Consider the following 22,782-nt stretch of genomic DNA (forward strand, 5'->3'; position numbering starts at 1 on the left):
TCTCTACATAGTAGCATTATGTTAACAGCAGAGGGCATCATGCAACTGTGATGAAAGACTTGCTTCTGATCAGCTTGATCCAGGAGTTTCCATTATGTTTAATTTATTATTTACTGATGTAAATCTAATTTAAACTGTGGCTTATTTGTTTTTCTTGAAGATCTCCACAGAAAAAGTGACAGAAGTGAGACAATATCATGCTCTCACAATCACAAATACATGGTATCACCCTTCTTTCCATCTCACTCTTACAAATGAACAGTTTTCTTATTAGTTGGAAAGCTGTGTCCACATCACATCATCACACGTCCTAAGACACAGTGGGTGTCTGCACCAGCCTTCCAGGCTGTAAAAAACGGCATCTTTTCCATGTGTGTTGATGGTGTTGAGAAAAATGTGTGAGCACATGTATTAGCTGGCTAGAAAAATACAGTTATTAGGAGCAAAATGTTATAATGTTAAAGATATGGTAAAGTTCAGTGACAACAGAGAGATCTGAGGCTCCATTGAGTGAGTAACAGGAAACAAATTTACAATATATAAATAAAGTTACAGGTTGTAACTACATGTTTACTTTCAGTAAACATCCTAAACATCTACATCAACATCTATTTTATTTTACACAGACCTTTGAGAGTACACTGCCAATATTCCACAAAGATAGAAGTAACAGCATGCATACAGACAGACAGACACACACACACACACACACTTACATGCACAGTCAGCTGTTGCAGTGAGTGTGTGATGAGGGAGTGGAGAGGCCTCCAGATACACAGGATGCACCCATGTCTTCATTCTTATCTATGCCTGCCATGTGTGTGTGTGTGTGTGTGTGTGTGTGTGTGGTATGTGCATTTGTGTGTCTCTGGCTACAGTGACAGAATTTTAAGCCTTTGTGGGTGTGTTTTTGTACACATGTGCCTTTTATCAGTTAGCTTTGCAAACTGACCACGAATAATAATACACATAACACTCTGAATGTGTGTTTTTCTATTTATTATTATTTACATACAAGTATTTGACAAAGAAATGCACACGGTTGATATATATGGACTATTTTTAAATTGTGCCTTCAAGGATTTTTTTATTGTAAGTCCCTAAAAAAGACACTGTTGTACAGGTTTGATCATATTTTGAAGGTTTTATGAGACAAAACACTCAATAATCAATTCAAGATACATTTGACAGACATTTCCTGTAGAAACCATCATCATTTTGTCTTCCAACCTCAACAATCATTACATGACATCACAACAATACCACTACTACATTAAAATGTCACCGACACTTCATCATAAATATACCGTTTTCTTCATTGTATTTCAGCTGATTACTTTCCAAACAAGTGATGCACTCTTCCCTGAAGCAGCCACCATTACATCAATGAGCTATTAGCCAATGACACAAAGAAAAACCAAAGACTCCTTGTTGTTGAAGACCTGTTTCGGCTCGTCGTCTGGCGAATTTAACACAACAGCTTTTAACTTAATTGCGAGTTCAAGGACCTCGGAGTCTTCTGAGGTTTTTCACAGAGCGGCAGAGCTTCTGGACATGTCTGCTTTTCACAGCTCTGCATAATTTGTTTTCTTCTCACATGGCTGCACATTTCTGTCTGATAGTTGTGTGTGAATCTGTGGGTGAGATAATGACACATTACATAAACACACAACAACAACAATAACAGAAACGGAATGTGGCAGTTAAAGGTTCTCCAAAGGCAAACAGGTTTACAGCGCAGGGTTGTTCTCCCACTGCAGTCAGCAGGCTTCTTCTCTTTACACTGTGCGATCTTGGGTTGTCGCAGATGAAAGACGAACATCGTAGGAGAATCGTGGCGATATCATTAGTCGTGGCTCTAAATCGATGGTCTTACATCGCACTGTGAGACAAGTTCCACAACACCCGTTGTCAGTGTCTTGCGACCAAAGACAAGCTGAGAGAAAATTCTAGCAGTGTCAGAAATTTAGGATGACTGTCTCACAGTGTGACAGATGACACAAACTGTCACTCCGCATCCACATCATCCTCCTCCTCGCATGTTAATGTACATCGTAACCTGCGATTCTGTAAAACAAACTTGATGTTGTACCAAAGTTTATTACATTCACGTCGCATAGTGTGTCATGCAATGATCTTGTAAGATCGCTAAAAATCGCACAGTGTAAACTAGGCATAAGATATTGTAGCATTCGCTCTGTTGCTGTTTCACATTTCTGGCCTCACTTTGAGGATATTTTGGGGACGTGATTGCTGTTTTTATTAGTTTTTGTACCAATTACTGTTTTAAATCAAGAATCTTTACTTCACCTGTGGCCTCTCTAGTCCATCTAGTGGTTCATAGTGGTATTACGGCAAGTGTCAGAAACTAAACCTACAGTTCCTCAAATGACCACTTGAGGCTGAGCTTATGTAAAAATAAAAAAATAAAAGCACTTTACAGCAGTAAGAAAACACAGCCTGGTGCATATTTGGATTAACCTGGAGTAGGGCAGACTCAATGAATGGGCCAGCTGTTCTTCAAAAACCTATGGGTGACATTACAAAAGGTTTGTTGACTCTAACCACAACACACACATAATTTGTGTGACTGTTCAGATTATAATCTCACCTAATTTTTGGAATATTTTACATTTTAAACCAGTGATGAATTGCCCCTTAAAGGTTTGTTTACATGTATAAATGTTAAGGAAGAATGCAGAAGCACTCAGCACCAGCTTTAATATTCACATACATGTGTCTGAGTCACAACAAGCAATAACTTAAAGGGCCTCTTTCCTCTCTTTCATTCACTTTATATATATTTACATGCTGCGCTCTTAGCACATCTCTCACACACATTTAGATCCAAATATATAGATGTGATGAGCCGGCTTTCAGTATGCAGTGTTTATTTTCACAAAGGCACAGCCATCAATCAGGACTTTATAAAGCAGCAGTGTTACTGATGTATGTGGTCTGAGCTGGAGCCAAACTCCTTAGTTTAAAACCAAACATGATACTCACCAAGCGGAGCTGGGGGATGGGGAAGAAAAAGAGCGAGGGAGAGGAGGAGGAGGAGGAGGAGGAGGAGGAGGAAGAGGAAGGAGAGGGGTTTCTGAAATAAGTAAGCAAGAGGTAGGGAAGGATATGGCTAGATGAAAGAGGACAATTAGGAAGATCTGAGGTCAGAAAAAGGAATAAAATGGGGGGAAAAATTTGAAATCAGCAAGGGAAGGAAGGAGGAGAAAAGTGCTGAAGATCAGGACAAAAAAGGAGCAGCAGGAAGAGCAGAGAGAGTATGAAGAGAAAGAGAAGGTTCAAATACATTAAATGAAGCTGACAAAAAAAGACCATTGGAAGAGTGGAGGGAAAGAGGAGGAGAGAGACACACAAAAGGGAGTGGAGAAAGAGAGAGAGAGAGAGCTGAGGAGGGGACAGGGAGCAGAGTAAAGGAGAGCGCAGACATGAGGAGACCTGAGAGGGCAGAAGAAACAGGAGGGAACTAAACTCTGTGTTTCCAGCCTCTGACGTTGTTGTGAAAGCCTGCTGCTGCGAGACTGAACGCTATCAGGACGGAGCAGGCGGCTGCCAAACCCACTGACACACACTTACACACACACACAAACACAGAAAGCAGTGTTGGATATGACTCGTGCACTGAGGCAGCTTGTTGCGGTGGACTTGGAGTGACAGTTGGGAATAGCTGGTTCTTCATCCTGTCAGGTAGGACTAATGTTTGTAATCAGCTCTTTAGCAAACAGTTTTTTGCTTGTCTGCTACTTTGATGGCAAATCACCTTGAATTTTTCCCACACTAAGAACACATTCTTTCCTTGATGAAGCTGCAAACAGCATCAGAATAAACTCAAGAATCTTTTGTTTTCAGCTTGTGTGGTTGCCATGGTATTTAGGAGGTAATAAACATTTGTTTTTATTGTTGTTTAAGCTAAGCCAAGTGTAGAAATATGTTGTTTCTGTTGGAGCTGGGACCGGTGAGTGTCCTTCTTGGTTCCACCCGGCTTAGTGGATTAAAAGTCTTCCTCACACACAGAACAGAACAGAGGAGAAAAGGGCAGGGATGCTGGTTTCCCAGGTTTAGCAACTCACAGGGGTTGGATGTTTCTCAGAGTCAGTCTGTTGCAACATAACAGTCATATCTTCTCTGTTACAGTTTATTTTAGAGATAAAAAAAATAAAATAAAATAAAATAAAAACAGAGCACCAAAATGAGGCCACTCTGCTTGTGCTCACATCTGTGCTTTCAGCTGTACAGTAACTGATTTCTACTTTGTTTTTAAATCACATCACCAATGTTGAGACAGAGAAGGTGCAGCAGTGGCAGTGTTTTAATATTTAGGACAGCTGGTGTCAACCAAGGCTGAGAAATGAAGCCCATGTGTAAATGTCACAAACTGCAGTTCACCCCGCTGCCTCTAGGTGCTGACTCCAAATGTGAGTCACTCTGATGAGAAAATGTCTTTCTGCTATATCAAATACATTGTTTTATTTATGCTGATTGGCCGATACGTCGCTAATTCCAGACAACTGTAACAGCGCACAGTAGGCTGTGAGAAATACCACCTGTGGCGCGCGAGTGTGTGAACTTTTTGAAATGCGTGCGTCTCATGCTCAGTGCGTGGGACTTGTGTATAAACCTTACCAGAGGTCACATATAGATTTCTGTAGAATCATTTTAAATGTGTCGCCATGTCGACAGTGTTTCGGCTATGAAAACTGGTGATGTGAGAAGGTTTCCTTGTTTTTTAATCAGCCCAGTAGAACATATTTTGGGCCACATGAGGTTGCTTCTAATACGCAGCTGGATATGCTGGACTATAATCCAGAAGTTTTACTCTCCTTACGCTGTTTACTTTTGTATTGTCCTGCTATTTCTGATCACTTACTGTTTAGTAAGTTTCAGGAATAATAAAAATATGGCTCTTGGTTACCATGGTATCCACTCCAACCCCATCTGCAACATGATCTTGTGTCTGTAAAGGAGTAACAGTCTCATGACATCTTTTGCTGCCAACAAAGCACTTCCACTGAAGACTGTCAGGCTGTAGACCACATTGAAATCTGGGGATAAAGTGCAAACCTTTAGTTTATAATGACACATTCTGACCATGTGTTTGTTTGTGACATGATCAGACCAGTTTCATAGCCAAGGTCTGGAGTTAGGTTAATGCTTCTCTGTTTACTGGACTTTTATCTTAACATATACAAGTACCAGTATGTATATTGTCAACCAACCTTTTCTGTTCCTAAAATTCCAAAAATATCCAAAACCAACATACCATAAGTCTCACCACTCAGTGTTTCTTCCTCTCTTCTGCCTCTCCTGCCTCCTTTCCCTCCATCAGTCGCCTTCCCTCCTTTAGGAAGAAGGAGGTTTTGCTCTCAGAGCCGGAGCATCAGTTTCTCATGAACCCCCTCAGCTCAAACTGAGGAGCTGCCAGAGAAAACATCAACACAACAAGCTGGGTCAGAATCTGCAGCTCGCTCACCCCCACTCTGCCCCATCCTGTCTCTACCCCGCTCTGTCTCTCTACATCTGTCCTTATTCTGTTTCACACTCCCTCTAAATTCTTTCTTTTCTCCCTGTCTGTCTGATTTTTAGCTGTGTGTTACTGTGGTTCAAGGTCCCCCGAGTTCAGCTGGTACTTTTGTGGTGTGTGTTGTGTGTGTGTGTGTATGTGTGTGTGTTGGTCGTGGGGGTTCTCTACATGGGTCATTAGATGGGCTCAGTAGGAGCTCACTGGTTCAATTGTGCTTGGATTAAATGCCAACACTTGTCACAGGAGAAAGTGTGTGTGAGAGGCCGGACAATAAGAAAGCAGTGTGTCGCTGTCTTTGTAGTAAATCTCTTCCACCTACTAATCAATCTAGACATCTCAACAATGGATCTATTAGGGGCGAGGATGCCGACATGTTATAAACTACTGAGAACATCATGAGATTAATGGTGCTTGTCTTTGTGGGGTAATGAAGTGTGCCGACGTTTGTTGTCATTTTATCGTCACCCTGACGTTGTTGTATTTGAGGAGGCACTTTAATAAAGTGTGTAACTGCTTTAGAAAGGGGGAAGGAAGCACAGCAGTATGGTGTAGCCATTTTAGATTTACAGTGACAACTTATTTTTTGCCTATAGGGAGCCTTTGTTTTCTAATTAAATGTAACACGTAACATAAACAGAATGCATTAACAAGCATTCAGTTTGGAGCTTGATTCAACATGTTCCCATGAAAAACAGAATATTTGGTCGATAATAGAATTATGTTTCTGCAAGCGTTCATATGAACACATGACCTGGCATCATTACGTTTTGTTTATGTTAACAGAACATGTGATCGTATTGTCTGATGTCATCTAAACATGTGATGGATGTCGGTATGAAATGGTGGACAAGAATCCAACATGGTGGACTTTTACTCAGGAGTCAGAGGTTCAAGTCCCCCGACACCACAAGCTGTTTTGTTTTTGCATGTTTTTAGGTTTAGGTTTTGTAGTTTTTGTAACATGGGTGCAAAACCTGTTAACCTGGAACGGTGTTTCATACATGCATATGGGGGATATTGATCTACACGTTTCTGTAGTGCGTCTGTTTTCTCACAGTCGGATAAATTTCCCCACACATTTTATTGTTTGTATATTATTTTAAGACCAGTTTTACAGCTGCATGCTGCAACAGACTTCATTCGGTTGTAGGTTTATGGTCTATTCACAGCTGGTGCCATTTAGCAAGTGGCCTTGTGGGAAAAGTCTCAAAAGATATGGAGATCACATGACAATCATTGGATGGAGGTTCAGGTTCAGGTTCAAACACAAAATATATATCACACAGAGCTCTGGGCACTTGCAGGCACAGAAAGTATTAACTCAGTTTAACCAGCTAGCACAAGTGATAATATTACTTTGTACCACCAGGTAAGTCAAATGTGGCTTCTCGACTGCCCTCAGTCAAACCTGTAAGGCAGTGCTGCAGGGTATAATCTTAACTTCTTGTCAATCATGTTGACGGACTGCCTGGCACACGGTTCATGACATTAATTCACCCAGAGTAGTTTTTTCCAGCAGAAGTAAAGTAAATAAGTGTGAAGAGAGATTTTCATACATGTAAAATTTATATAAATATAGGCTACTAATATGTTCACTTAAGTCAAATACACATCAGTCTGGAAAAACTTAGCTGACTATAAATGTGTGTGTGTGTGCTTGTATTTTTATTTAGTGTTTTTGTGAGTTATAAGTGTGTGTGTGTATGCGTGTGTGTGTGTGATCCTAGTCCTTTCAAGAGGTGTCCTGCAGGCACTCAGATTTACAGGCTCTGTGATTTACAACAACAGCTCATCCTGTCATCGAAGCTGCTCTATTCCCCGACAGCTAAACTATTATTTATTATCCTTGAACACACAACCTGTGCTGCTTTCAATTAGTCACATGACATCACCAGACAATCGCCTTTTTCTTAAAAAACATGTGAGCACAGAGCTTATCTCGCCCCCCTCCAGAGAAATGATGAAGCGAAAGAAAAACCGAATTCATTCCGATCGCTGCACATGTTCAGTTTATGTGTTAATTCTGCCAAAAGAAAGCACCGTAAAGCTGCTCATTTGCTAACAAATAACATTAAGTGTCAACTGAGGGAAGTAATCCAGGAGAACAGATGGAAGTGCTATGTAGTAGGGCTGATTAACAACAGCGCAGAGACATGTTAAATTCTTTCCAGAAACACTTCTGGATGTGACGCAGCAGGTTGGGCCAACAGGATGGATCTGTGGACCAGAGCTTCTGTTTCATCCTCCGAATAAGCTGGTTACAGGTTTGTCATGAGGAATACATTCAGCCTACCAGGGACTCAAGTCTGATGTTTTGTAACTTGTTAGATCTCATTAGAGAACTTACAAAGTACCAGCTCTCTATTTCAGAGGAGGCCGTCTTTGCTGGACTCAGTTATCAACCACGTCAGTTAAGGGCAGCTGTGATTGGTCTGTGATGAACAAGAACAAGAACAAGAACAAAGAACAACTCATGTAGGTTTATTAACTAAATTCTAGGGGATCACAAAAAACAAAAGGGTGGAGAGAGCAGCAAACCTGCTGCCGGGCAATCTGCAGCAGGAGTGGGAGAGAAAGAGATAGATTCGGGAGGGAGGTGCGGTGGATTTTATAGCCTGCTCACACCTGCAGGTCCTCAGTTCTCACTGAGGTCTACCTGCAAGAGAGAGAAAACAGCCACGCCTGCAAGGCCTGTAACAAGCAGATCTATAAATATTCTCTGTTTGGTGATGCAGATAGAAAGTGTTGATGTGCACACATATGGACCATGAAGAAAGGCCAACCTGATACAGATCAAATTTGAACAGCTGAACTGGGGAACAAAGATGTCTTTCTTTTCATGTCTGTCCATTATTTGAGAAGCTAGTAGCTTAGCCTACAATAAAGACTGCACTTAGCCTGATTCAATCCACATATACTGTATCTAAATCTATCTACCATGATTGCCTTTAACAAATTGCCCTTTACTGCCTGATAATGATCTGATGAAATAACAGCTCTGAATGATAACCAGCTGCGCAGTGACAGCTTCAGTTTAACATCATGTGGGTTTAAAGACACTCATTTAAATCTAAATGTGCTTCAGATTAACATAAAAAAATCAAGTAATTTATCTGCATTTATTTATCAGGGTGGATATCAGATTTGTTGGAAGAGAACACTTTCATCTTTCCATCATCAGTCACAGTGTTTTTTTATCATTAGACTGCACATAAAGGTCCTTTTGTATCTGTTTGAATGGAAGAAAGCTTCTCCCACTTCCTGCACTGTTTTCAGCTCAACTCAACTGGTCTCAGTCAGGTGTGTGCACATACAACCAGATCACCTTTTATTTCATTATTGTTGTGCCAAAAATGGTCAGACGGACTCATTCAGACTTTTTCCTTTTTGGTGGAACCTTAAAATCATTACTGGTTCAGCAACAATCATGATGATTGTAGTTAATGTAACTAAAGAAAAACCGAATTCATTCCGACCGCTGCACATGTTCAGTTTATGTGTTAATTCTGCCAAAAGAAAGCGCCGTAAAGCTGCTCATTTGCTAACAAATAACATTAAGTGTCAACTGAGGGAAGTAATCCAGGAGAACAGATGGAAGTGCTATAGTAAGGCTGATTAACAACAGCGCAGAGACATGGTAAATTCTTTCCAGAAACATTTCTGGATGTGACGCAGCAGATGTGACACATACAAACAGATCACCTTTGATTTTATTATTGTTGTGATGAGTGTAGTTTTGAAATTACATGTCAGTTCTTTCAATGTTTTCAGCAGTAAAATTCAAAAATCCACTAATGTCTGACCATCGACTGTTCAGGCTCAAAGTGAGAAAGGGTCCGATCAGCATCCAGTCCTGGAGCACATGACCTGCAGTAGTCATAACTTCTGCGCGACCTTACTAATCTTGATTCAGCATTTGCATTTCTACGGTTTAGTAACCCTCTGTTAGTGTTGTGATGGTAAATATGACACATAATAAAAAGGGTATAACAGTAGATTTATTTGACACTTATTTTTTGTAAATTAACACTTCCTAACAAATGAAAATTATGTGGTTGTAAATTATAAGACATAACACTATTATTCACTTGGTCCCAGGGTTTTAGGCTTTTGTGACCCCTTAAAACAAGCACTCAGGACCTCATTATATGTGAGTTATATGTGCAGATCCATAGAATTTTTTTTCCAATCTAAACTCCTTCAACTCATCTCAGATTTCTTGGGTGCTCCTTTGGGAAGGGCAGCCGCTGCACTAACTGAATACAGAGCCATTAAAAGCTAGTGGTATTCCTGCTAAGTGTTATAGTTGTAATACAACAGAGAGATGATGAAGCAGGGAGTGCCTTGCACTGATAGTCTCCTTTTTTTCTGAAGAATTTGAGTCTTATGTAACTTTATTACACACACACACAGACAGATAGTGTTAGTTTAACACACCATTAGACCGACGGCTCGTTCAGTAAATCACGATCCTCGGGGGGCCAATCTAATAACATGGTGATCAGTCTGCCTCCATGACCTCTCTTTAAAAACTGCAGGAGAGTTTTACACAATCAACATTACCAGTCAAAAATGTTGTGAATATAAAGAAAACAAAGGTGTGTTGAAATGCATTATTTTAATAACTCTAGTTCCAGTAAGCATTTAAATATTTGTTTTTTTTTATTGTTGAATTGTGCTCAGGTTGAGATTTTTGAATGTTAGGGTGCTTTGCTCTCGTTTTTATGTGCACTAATTTACAGAAAGCCTCTGCAGCGGCTGTATGAAGGCTTCCTCTGATTCTGGGCACAATGCTGAACAAGGCACGCCTTGTGCTTCACATTATAGTCACAATACAGGGCAGCAGTTTGGGTGCTACTGCCGCCATAAATCTGTCTTACAAACTCTTTCAGAATGAGGCAATGGCCAAAAGCTCAGAGTGGATCAACTTTTATTTCTGACCACAAATTATCTACAAAATGTGTGAAAGTTTTATTATTTTCCAAACCACTGTCTGGACGCTCGTTAGCAAGCTCTAAAATGAACTAATAGTCTGAGGAATTGGCTTTAATTTCACTTTAAACAGTTATTTCCATCCTTCTGCTCTTGTGGAGTTTAAGAACACTTAATGCAGCTGCACCGTTTGAAAGTTTTTGCACATTTTGAAATTCTTTTTGTTTGCCTCTGAAGTATTTAGGTTAACCACAGATACAATAATGTGAAAATAACAAGTAATCATAGCATTAAAAACCATACACGCACAATACTGTATAAACATGCAACTGAAGAATTACCACATGATACAAAAACCATGTTCTGAACATTTATTATATGTGACATTATTAGACTGTTAATGAAAGTTATTCCTGCGGCTGTTCATAACTTCCAATTTTTAGAGGAGGAGTTATTTTGTAAGGCAGCAGTTCCAAACATTTCAATCATGAGAGACTCAGCGAACTAAATGAGAAAAGATTTATTATAGTACAATCATTTTAGAATGTGCATTGGCGTCCTAGACCCCGTCGTGAAGACCACATCCGAAGGGGGGAGGGGTGCAAGAGGAGAGACCGCTGGATCCGAAGATTATAGTCAAGGCCCTTCAAGGAGTCATGTACTTCCTTTTTTTAGGTGGTGCATTGAAACACACCACCTAAAAAACTTCACCTGAACAGAAGCAGGTAGTTGCTACGATGGAAGAGTCGATGGATGCAGTCTTTCAGGATGAGGGCCACATGCTCAACACATCTTCACAAATAATGCCACATCTGGCACATACATCTGCACATGGTTACCTTTATGCTAATGAAACATATGGGTGTATTGCCTGGCTTCATCCGGTCATGTGGCTGGCACAGCCAGAGAGTTGTTGTTTTCACTCGCTGTTTTGTTTTAAATTGTAGTTGGTTTTGCCATAATAACAGAAACATGTAGATGTTTATGTTTGATTGAGACATCTGAAACTAAGACGTGCAGCCTAGTTTTTGGTTTGGTCTAATCTTAATTAAACGTAGTAGAAGTAGATAAATTAAAGTCAAAAACTGGTCCAAGCGTTAAGGTCACTGCATCCAGACATTTCTATGAAATCTACGACCCCCATGAGTCCAATCTGACACGGCACACTGACACCTCCTTCACCCAGGGTCAAAGGTCGAACCCATGTTCTGCTCTCTGACATTTTAGCAGTGTGTGTTAGAAACACAAAGCAGATACAATGTGGCAGATTCATGTGAAGGCCATTCTAATGCAGGTTAAACATGTGTTCCCTGCCCCACGCTCACAAGCTTCATGCTGCTTTGTATCTGTCTGTATTCATGTGTGTTTGTTGAAGTTATCTTTCCCCAACCTGTGTTCTGGTCCATTCTAGGAACTGTGGAGCTTCTTCTGCTTAATAATGAGAAAGAGTCAATATTTCTTTTCCTTTTTTTTAATTTAATGTCACCATCATATACAGGCTGCCTTACACCAATCAGGTTACTCACATCTGAAACATGTAGCCAATAGGACCAGGGTTTTCTCACTCTATAAGACATGGTCTCATGGTCTCAAAACAGTAGTTCAACTATAATGTAATTCATATAGGTGCAGTAATAGACACCATGAAACCCTGTCAGTCACGTATTTTCAGACTAGGAATCATATGGAAGTAGTCCCCCCCCCCATGTGGAAGGGGGGGGACTGTAACCATGGCAACCATGTTTTTTTTTATAAATTGTCCATTCTGTAACCACACAAAGCAGAGTGAAAGCATTTAAAACTGTAAGACAAACCTATATCACATGATTCATCTTCTTATGTGAAATGAGTGCATGAGCAAGCTGTTGTACAGTTGTCTTTGAAAAAGGAACTGTTTTTTTGTACTAAGCTGCAAACATGTTTATTTCTGCTGTAACAGTCCATAGAGATTGATTGACTTTTAGGCGCAGCCTCCAGAGGTCGCTGGGGGAACTGCAGTATTTGATGCTGATGCTTGTGAAACCCCGCTCATATAATGTCTTAATTTGCCGGTGCCACCTTGACAGCATGACAGCAGACGGAAAGTAGAGCACTTCCTGTACCAAGATTCTGATTCAGTAATCTGCCAACATGCAGCAAATGGTGCCTACTTACTTTTCATTTCATGGGTTTTGCCATCTGTTACTATAAATATAATTTGATTTTTTTACTACTATTTCACATCCAGCAGGAGCTTCTCATTAAACTCCTGGATCACTGTTCCGTGTGTGTAAGTGCCAGGTGCAAGAAGTCCGACGTGAGTGTGGGCTCGTTGTAACAGGTTTCCAATGCTTCAGTCCCAGTTACAACCACGCACAGCCTCCAAACTGCTGGGTAATCTTTTTTTTTTCTTCTTAGCTTCAAATCACCTCTGATCGGTCCCAAGTTATTCGAACAACTAGTGTTGTGTTTTAGGGAGCGTTTTTTGAGGCGGGACACCCCCACCCCCTGCGAGTGCCTATTTGTCTGAGTAAAGTACTCGTGGCCTCAGGAGGCAGAACAAGAATTTCCATTTCACACTTGGGTGAAGTTCCAGATTGGCCAAGCTTGCAGCTCTGGGGCCTTTTCAATGGCCTATATTATGCCAAGTGGAGTCAATCATGTGAATAGGAAAAAACCTGCAGTACAGTGTAGATTCACATTTATATGTCACTCTATAAGTTTTCCTATTGGAGTGCAGAATAAATCAGTACATCCACCTTCCAAGTGGCCTGATTACAAAATGCTACAAAAGTATATATTATATAGATGTTTGGCAGATGTTTTTATCTTCATTGTCTACAGTCCAGTGTGATGAGTGCATACATTTATAACCCTGGACCCCCCCACTGTCCTGAAAACAGTGCAGGTTTTGAGCCAGATTTTTTTTTGATACCTCCGCCTGCTGGGCCACAGATCCCCTCCCGTCCTCTCCATGAAGGCCTGCATGCTGCGCCTCATATATGCATTCTCATTTTTACATATCAGGTTTCTGCACCAAAGCAATGTCTGAGCTATTGAATAGAAAAAAAGCAGAGCTGAAGGCAGCATCATGCAGACACTGAGGTTAACAGAAGTTTAGAGGTGTTTTTATGGTTTAGGTCCGAATTGAAAATAGAAAATGCTGTGATTTTTGAAGGTAACTGCCTCCATGTGTGAGCTCCATCTGCTCCATGTGAGAAGATGGTGTAGTGCTGGGTGTAGATTTAAATTCTGGGGTCATTAGGAAGTTTGGTTTCAATTCTGTCAGTTTCAGAGGAGGATGATGATAAAAAAGAGAAACACTTCCCATCTGATCCTTGTCCCGGTCCACAAAGGCATGGGCCAGTAAGAGCTAGTGATTCTAAATATCTTTCTTTTTGTTTTTTTTAAATACCTTTTAGTTCTATGGAACCATGAGACGAATAAACTGCAGGAGAATTTACTGCCATGTTGAACTCTAAATGAACACATCACTCCTGATGAGTGGAGTAGAAGCAAGCTGACACAGTCATTATATTAAATAACAACCAATTAGTGGCATAGCTCAGGCTTCAATCAGCTGAAAGAGAGATCAAGTGTCCTCCCGCTGTGCAGTGATGGAGCTGCAGGCTGAGTGGGAGAGGTGCTGCTCAGGCCAAAAAGGATGGTGTGTGTGTGTGTGTGTGTGTGTTTGTGTGTGTGTGTGTGGTTATTTCTAAGTGGAAGTTGTTCCTTCCTAGATTGAACCCATTGGGCCTCCCTCTCTGCAGGGCCATAGGGTATCAGACAGACACACAAACAGGTTCACACTGTGATCCTTCACTTTCCATTATTGCATGTGTGTGTGCATGTTTGTGTGTACTGCATGCTTTAACTGGTCTTTCTCACACAGAAATTAAGTCTGCACAAAGTCATCAAAAGTAAATGGACATGTAGCTGGTGATTCTTGATTGAGAGTCCATCATTAATCAGTTATTGCATGTTGATATTTTATGGATGGACCAGAGGAAAACATCCTGAATATGATTCTGTTTCTAGACAAATTGAAAACCTCCGTTCATTATTGCAGTTTTAGAGCAGAAGAACCTTCTGGTCCTGACTTTAGGGGTACCTTATGTCTGACCTCATTACTTTTTATTAGACTTTACAAATATTTAACAGGCTGGACAGTGAACTTGGAAATTGGAGGCCAGCCTACACATGTGTATATATACTTTTTGTCCATACAGTGCACAGACATAGTGTTGATCTTTATAGATGCCATAAGTAACTTTAAGACAGTCCTTTAAAGTTGTTGTGTTGTGAGTCCTAAACAGCAGTAACAGCTGTGAGACCCTACAGTAGCAACTATAAGCCCCTGCATCCTTTGTCCTGGTCTGGTGAAACCATAAGAGTGTGTGTGCACATCCATCCAGTGACCACTGAAAAATCCCTTTAGGGTCACCAGAGTTCTTTAAACAGTTTCACCTTGTAATGATGGCAGAAAAACATCAGTGCACATTAAAAATGATCTATGAAATATCAGAAAAATCTGGAGCACCAATAGGGTACCAGGCTGAATGAACATATAATTGAATGAATGAATGAATGAATGAATGAACAAATGAATGAATGAATGGAGGATAAGGCCTGAGACTACCCAGACTACCCGACTGAGACTAGACCATATGACTATGGTCAGAGAGCAGGTGTAGATGTATAAGGGAGTGGCTAATTGAGAGGGAATGAGGGGCAGGTGTGCATCCAGGTACTGATCACGTCAGCTGCTGGGTGACCCTTCTAAGACCCCGTTTACACATAGCCGGGTATTTTGAAAAACGAATATTTCCTTCCCTCCGTTTTCCAAAATAACATCAAGCACACATCATCGCTTTCAAAAAAATTTTCCGTTTACATTAACCCACATAAATACACTCCCAAGAGCCGTCATGACTACGCCAGGCCTGTGGGTGGCAGTGCAGGAAGAAAGAGAAAGCCGTGCAAGCCAATCAGAAGCCTCATCGACGCAGTCTGGCTTTTTGTGTCAGAAGTTGTTCCAAAATTGCTGAACCTGGAGACCTAACATGTCTTTGCTCCTCTACATAGTAAGAGGAGCTGTATCTGCAAATACATAAAAAGTGCTTACACCAACAGAAATGCTAATGCTACCCGGAATGCTTCCACTAGACTATAGCCGTACTACACAAAAAAAGGAACTGACGCGCAGACTGTCGAAAACTCAGTTTTTCTCCGTTTTTGTCAGTTCACATTGAAACACAAATACAGCGTTTTCCAAAATCTCCACTTTTGCCGGAGTTTTTAGAAAGATTCGTTTTCAGATGCAAAAACTCTGTTTATGTGTAAATGAAAGGCACAAACGAAGGGAAAAGTCTTCGTTTTTACAGATACCCGTGTATGTGTAAACGATGTCTAAAAAGCAAGAGCTGGACTGCCATGATTTTTTTATTCCTTATCTATCATTTATCTGCTGATAAAGCCTTCAGTGCCACCTGCGCTCCATTCAGTGCTACAAGCAGCACTGACACAGCTGAAAGATCCAATTTATACTGAATTATAGAAGGCTTGAACACAAAATCTGTTTTCATTCTCCTTTTATTGATGAATTCTAAAGTGCATTGTAAAATGTAACAATAAAATGCAGCTTTTTTTATCATTTTGGCCTGTTCATGAAGACAGGACCATAAATATGGAGGTAAAAGGAGAGTCATGATTCTGCTTTTTGAATTTTAAAGATCTGAATTACAGATGAAAGCAGCACTGGTCTTGTCATCAAAGTATTGTGATAAACAGGTTTTAACTTCCCAGTCAGCTGCAGTGGGACCCTCTGGTGTCGTATCATACATCTGCTGGGCGCATCTTTCCCTCCCGGGTCTGTTAGTGTTTTAAATCAACAGCCTGATGGCTGCAGCATATGCACGAATGGAACCTACGCACACATCACAGAACTTCAGACACACTGAAGAGAGCCGTTTGTCTGGAAGAGTTGTTTCAGTGGTGAGAGCAGGTGTTACAACAACTGTCAGGCTTAGTTAGCGCTGAATGCTATGACAACCATGCTAATGTTGTCACCCTGTAGCTTATTTATTTGTTTGTTTGTTATTTAGCTGTTTATTTTGCCAGTTTGCTAGTTTATTTTGCCTTAGCTAACTGCAGTAGTTAGTTAGTAGTAGCAATTAGGATTGTTGACAGTAAAATCTGGTCATTTTCTTTAAGTCCAAATATCACCTAAATGTTTGGAAACATTTAAAAAATGTCAAAAAATCCGCAAACTTTTGACACACGACCTTAATTTTACAACAGTTTCATAAAGAATGATAAACTTGAACACATGAATTTTATGTTGTTAAAACATCAATGTGTGATTGCATGATGCATTTTAGTGTGATTTCATATAACAAGCTAGAAAAAGTGTGATTCTCTACATTTGAAGTAGTACATGACATTGTTGTATTTATGTGCATCTTTATGTGTTTGTGTGTGTTCAGCATTTGGTTTCAGTGGTGCTGACAGCAAGCCTAGGTAATCAAGGGGGAATTACCGCGGCATGTTTATATGATTACAACCTCAGAACTCCCAGAAATCCTCTGCTTCCCCATCCTAGGAGAGAGGAATGCAGAGTAATGGAGAGATGGTAACATTTGTTATCTTATAGTTTGTTGTGCAGAGACCAGTGAGTGAGGGGTGAAGACAGGAAGATAAATAGGGATTCTGTCTTTCTTTCCTCTCAACTGTCAGAATAAAAGACCAGAGAGAGAGGCTGGGACTCAGGCAGGAAATGAGCAGGAAGAAGGCTTTAAAACTGAGACAGGTAAGGAAAGCAAGAGACACAACCTGAATTTACAGCACTAGATTCAAACTGGGGATTACACAGATTCACACCTGCTTTATGCTTCATCCACCAGAGTGCCTTCACAAAATGTGGCAAGAGATCCGGTGTCCAGGCATCTCAAAGAACTTGTTAAATTTCTTCTGTGGATTTGGCAGAAGATGTAACTCTAACCCTGATCCCATGGCAACCGACCCATGATGCCTCATTTCCAAACCTAAATTGAGTGTAAATACTATTCCACAACATCCTGGTTCTATCTGTAAATCCAACCAACCAGCAGCACAACTGAGACTGTGCATCCTTCAAAGAAAGCATTTGTAGTTTGTTTTCAGTGTTGTGTGAAGATGAAGTGACACCTGAGCTCTGACATCTTCATCGCTTGGATGTTTCATCAGACCAAACACTACAAAAAAGTATGAAAAGAAATATCAAAGCTAGCATTGCTAAAGTGAACTCTGCTTTCTGGGACGGGTTTCCCAGCATGAAGTCCTCCTTTCTGAATGCTGCTGCTCTGATGGAAGCCTTGTTGTTAGCCTGGTACACATATGTAACACAAACAGCCTGGAAGCTTAATGTAACCCTCATCTGGATGCCAAAGTTATCAACTACATTTTTTTTCCACAGTTCCAACCCAGCTGTTTATTGATGAACTACAATAAACACAATCATGTGAGTGTGTGTGTGTGTGTGTGTGTGTGTGTGTGTGTATCAGTAGAGGACAGATGGTTTCCATCTTTCGGGAAAAAAAGATAGATAGAAAGTGTACACACATTGTGTATGTGTGTTGGAAAAGTTCAGATGTTTGTATCCTTTGAGGACAAAGAGAAGCCAGGCAAGTGTGTGTGTGTGTGTATGTGTGCATAGTCCAGATGTTTGTATCTCCTCAGGAAAATAGAGATGTGCGCTGTGGTGCAAAAGAGTTTATGTCAATAGATTTAAGAGATTCAGTTACTTTGGAGTCTTTTAGACTTTGGCTCTGGCTCGGCCTAAGCACACAGGAACCCCGGGTTTCACTACATAACACAACACGCAGCAGGGTAGAAGGGGGGGGGGGTAACAGGCAGTGAGAGAGAGGGGTGAGAGAGGTCTGCACGGTGAGTCACAAAGTGGAGAATAACAGGAGGAAAAGTAAAAAGAAGAGATCTGAGAAAATGGAAAAATGAGATTGGAGACACAAAGAGAAGCCAATGAAATGACAAGTGAGGAGGAGGAGGACACACACTCTGCTTTAACCTCCAGGTATCACCTGTCTGAGATATTGGGACACTGTTTGGATGAGACATTATAAAGATTGTGGTTCTAAACAGAAATCTTTCACATATGGATGAATGATCAGTGTTTCATATACATTAAATGCACATGGTCATCCATGTTAATCCAGTAGACTATAACAGAATATATAAATAGAAGTTCTATGGCAACGAGAAAAGACACCGTTCATTTTCAGGCAGCGAATCACATCGTAGAAGGGCCAGGAGTTGTTCCCATGGCAACTGGGAACGCAAACTATAAACAGTTTGGTGTTAATGGAACCTGAGCTCAGTGCTAACTCACTCGCTTACAAAAACAATCAGTGATGACCTGACAACTAAAGCTCAGCATAGGTTGAAGTGTCTGACTTTTCAAAGAGTGAACATTAGTCACAGATTTGAACCTTTATTTGTCTCGCAGGCACTTCTCAATATTCTGAATATAGAAAGAAGCTGTGATGTAGCTGAGGTCCAGGCTTCACTTTGACAGTGATGCTACATTGAAAAGACAAACGAGAGGTTTCTGGGTCTATCAGTGGGTGTTTACAAAGACTGAGACCTATTTTAGGGACACACACTGTGTATAGGAGTGTGTGTGTGTGTGCTTCCATCCAGAACAACATAGTTCTTCTCCCTAGAGACATGAGTCATCTGTGACCTCTGACCTCTCTCCAAAATAAGTCAACCAGTCATATTTCAGGCGGAGTGTTGAGATCAAAACAAATGTTTACATTTAAAGAGAGGATAATTAAATGATCCCTCTATAAAAACACGGGCACACACACTCCGTCTTTCTCTTGTTTTGCTGAAGAATGTCTTTGATTCAACGATTTATGATGCTTCAGTCTGCAGAGAGGGATATGCTGCTAAGACGATAAACGATCCACTTAGTGGATTTTGTTTACTTGGAAACTGGACGAAGTCCCCGAGGAGCATTCAGTGTAATTTAAAACTGTCTTCAAATGATCGCAGATGATCTGTGCGCCTGAGAGGGTTGGATTTGAGCAGAGAGGGGAGAAAGGAAAGAAAGATAATCAGATTAAAAACAGAGGAAAAGAGTGGAGGTGGAGGACACAAACCAAACCTTCCACTGACAGTCCAGGGTGATGGTGAGTGTACAGATCATCCAGGTGCATCTCGCACACACGTTAGTCGCACCAATCCTCATCCTGTGAGGAATGACTGGGAGCAGTAAGTGTTTCAGTGTGACCACAGTCTGACGTGATGACTGTTCTTTTTTGTTGGTTGCTACTTTAAATGCTAAGGTTTCTCACAGAAAGCGATCTGGTACATCAGGTTAGGAGAGGTAATCTAAGGCCCCGCTCACACTGGAAAAATCAATCCAGCTAGAGTAGGATTGTATCCTGATAGCCTTTAAGCTTGATACGTTCAGATTTATTTTTAAATCCGGCTTCACACACATGCGTGTCCACACTCAATCTGGTTAATCTGGCTTGTTTGTTGTCCTCCAAACCTCTAGGTGGTGCCTCGTCATGTACAGAGTCCGTTCAGGCCGTGGTAGGACTGCATGTGCGCATGCGTCATGCGTTTTTTTTTTTCCTGTGTCGCTCGTTCCTTAGTTTTTTGTTTTTTCAAAAAGCAGTTTATTCCTTTGTAGCCCTGTCGAAAATAAACTCGGGGCAAAGCTGTCGTAGTTCAACGGTTGTTTACATACGGCTTTTGTACGCAACCCGGGCAATGTCCCCGTGAATCAGAAGTATCACATCGCTAGCCAGATTCGCTAGCTGCTTTTGCGTTCAGACGTGAACCACATTTGAGACCTAGACCTAGATCCACCTCCGAGAGGTGGATTGAAATCAATCTGGATATATTGGGATTTGTGTTGTTCAGACTCAGAAAAAAAACTATCCGGATATATCCAGATACGGCCCGAATCCTGCTCTAGCCGGAGTGATTTTCCCAGTCTGGAATGAGCCAAAATGACCAAAACAAGATGTTGCTAAGAGTCCTTATGCATTGGCCAGCTGTTGTTGAAGAGATGTTGTTTTAAAGGAAACAGGGAACAACCACTGACACCACATACTCCACCCCCAAAAAGTATTAGGTGAATGGTGGCTACAAGTTTGCTCCAGACTGGAAGCAGCGAGCCCCCTGATAGTTGTTCAAAAGAAAGTCACTTAGCTTTTGTTTAAGCCCCCAGTAAGAGTAAGGTTTGGAAGGTTTGGGTTGTACATTTTGCACTCAAACTCCAAAAACTCAAACTACAGTGGCTTTAGACACCTACTAAGGATGCCCCCCTGAGTGCCTCCCTTTAAAGTCCGCCCAGTACACAGAGAGCCCCCCAGGAGGAAGAGACAGCAAAGCATGAGTGTTTCTACTCTCCTGTTGCTTCTACAACTCTTATCTCCCGTTCACACTGGAGAAAGTCATTCCAGCTAGAGTAGGATTGAGCCCAGACAGCCTTTAAACTGGATGCGTTCAGACCTATTTTCAAATCTGGCTAGCACACACTTGTGTCGGCACTCAATCCGGCTTGATCCAGCATGTTTGCTGTCCTCCAAACCACTAGGTGCGCGCCTCGTAATATACAGAGTCCGTTCATGCCGTGGTAGGGCCGCGTGTGCGCATGCGTCGTGCTATTTTTTGTCCCGTGTCGCGCCCCGTGAACCGGAAGTAGCACATCGCTAACCGGAAGTAGCATGTCGGATTCGCTCGCCACATTTGCGTTCACACCTGAGCCACATTTGAGCCACGAGAGGTGGATCTAGCCGGATTGAAATAAAACTGGATACAGCCGGATTGGAGGTGTTCACACTCGGAAAAAAACACATCTGGATTGATCTGGATGCGGCCAAATCCTGCTTAAGCCACATTTTTTTCCCCAGTGTGAACGGGGCCTAATAGACAAAACTGTACAAGCTTGGACCAGCAGGAAAAGACCTTAACTCGAACTTTAATTTAGATGCTATAGAAAGAAGCGCATAGCAATGCAACATCCAATGTATTAAGGGCTGTCTAACACGCTCTTCTACCCCAGGTTGTGTAAGTAAGACATGAGAGCTGCAACTCTATCTATGAAGATTCTGCCAGAGCTAACCCTCTGCTGCACCCTCTCAGACATGTCACCATACAATGACGCTGCAGAGATACCACATGGACCCCCTCTGCCCCTCACGTCCTGTAACCGATCGGCACAGAAAATTGGTGAATGCAACAAGTTCTCTTAAATCACTCAAAGGCAGAATGTGTTGTTAGGATGTGACCCGTCTCACTGAGAGCTCTGAATGTTTAAAACGTCTCGCTGATGGCTCTGTCCCTTCTGTACAAAGGACCTGATCATTACAATGTCAAACCCAGGCAATCGTAGAAAGGGAAATTATGCTCATTAGCCATAACTGAGTGAGAGTGATTATGAGGCAGCCCAAACCGCATTTAAAACACAATCACACACCACACCCTGAGAGAGAAGGAAAGTGTGTGTGTGTGTGTCTGGCCACAGAGCTGTTAGCATGCAGCACACCCAGTACATCATGCGTGGTGGGAAATACACACAGTCGCACACAAGCCTTTAATGTTTACACACACACACAGGCCCCAACCTCCCACCACCTCACCACATGGGACCCCATAAATCACTTGGAGGTCAGGGCTAATTTTTTAAGACCAGATCGCTGCTCAGCGTTCTTTCACACACACACACACACTTCCCCCCCTCTTTGTCGCCCCTTGAATTTTTTCATCTCTCAAAAAATGTGTCTCATTTCACATTCCAATGTTTTCTTCTGTTCATCACTAAGGCCTGCAATTAGAAACTTTAATATCATGCTCACACGTTTTCTGTTGTGGTTTTTTAAAGTCATTTTCAATCACGGTGAAATGGGAAGCTGCAGATTTTTGTTCAAACTAAACTCCAACTCTAATCATCAGTGAAATCAGCTGCTGAGGGACCAGCCTGACTGAAGACAGCAGCATCTAAACATTTAACAAAGGGGCAGTTCTTATTAGTGTTATACATTAACTGCAGGTCAGAATTTGGGGGCACCAACTGAGCACGCCCTCTTATCAGGGCGTGCTCAGTTGGTGCCCTTGTAACATCTCTGCAGAGCCTCTGATTAGGAAATTCATACATCACACAAGCCTAAACCGACCAGTACAACAGTAGCATCGGTGTATGTTACAGAGCGTGTGTGTTGATATTTCACCATTTAACACCTTTAAAGTGCATCATCAAATATGCATATGCATTAAGATGACTCAAATGACAACTTCAGCTGCTCACTACTATTACTCAC

General features: G+C 41.4%; 1 protein-coding gene across 2 annotated transcripts in view; it reads left to right on the forward strand.

Moving 5' to 3' along the window:
- Window positions 1-3,127: 3,127 nt before the first annotated feature.
- The window catches only part of ripor3 (RIPOR family member 3), a 39,131-nt gene continuing 19,476 nt past the window's right edge, over window positions 3,128-22,782 (forward strand). For both annotated transcript variants that reach the window (XM_028405890.1, XM_028405891.1), the window contains exon 1: window positions 3,128-3,705. The gene's annotated coding sequence lies outside the window, so the exon portion shown is untranslated. The remainder of the gene's footprint in view (window positions 3,706-22,782) is intronic.

The sequence above is a fragment of the Parambassis ranga genome, chromosome 5, assembly GCF_900634625.1.
Source record: "Parambassis ranga chromosome 5, fParRan2.1, whole genome shotgun sequence".
NCBI lineage: Eukaryota > Metazoa > Chordata > Actinopteri > Ambassidae > Parambassis > Parambassis ranga.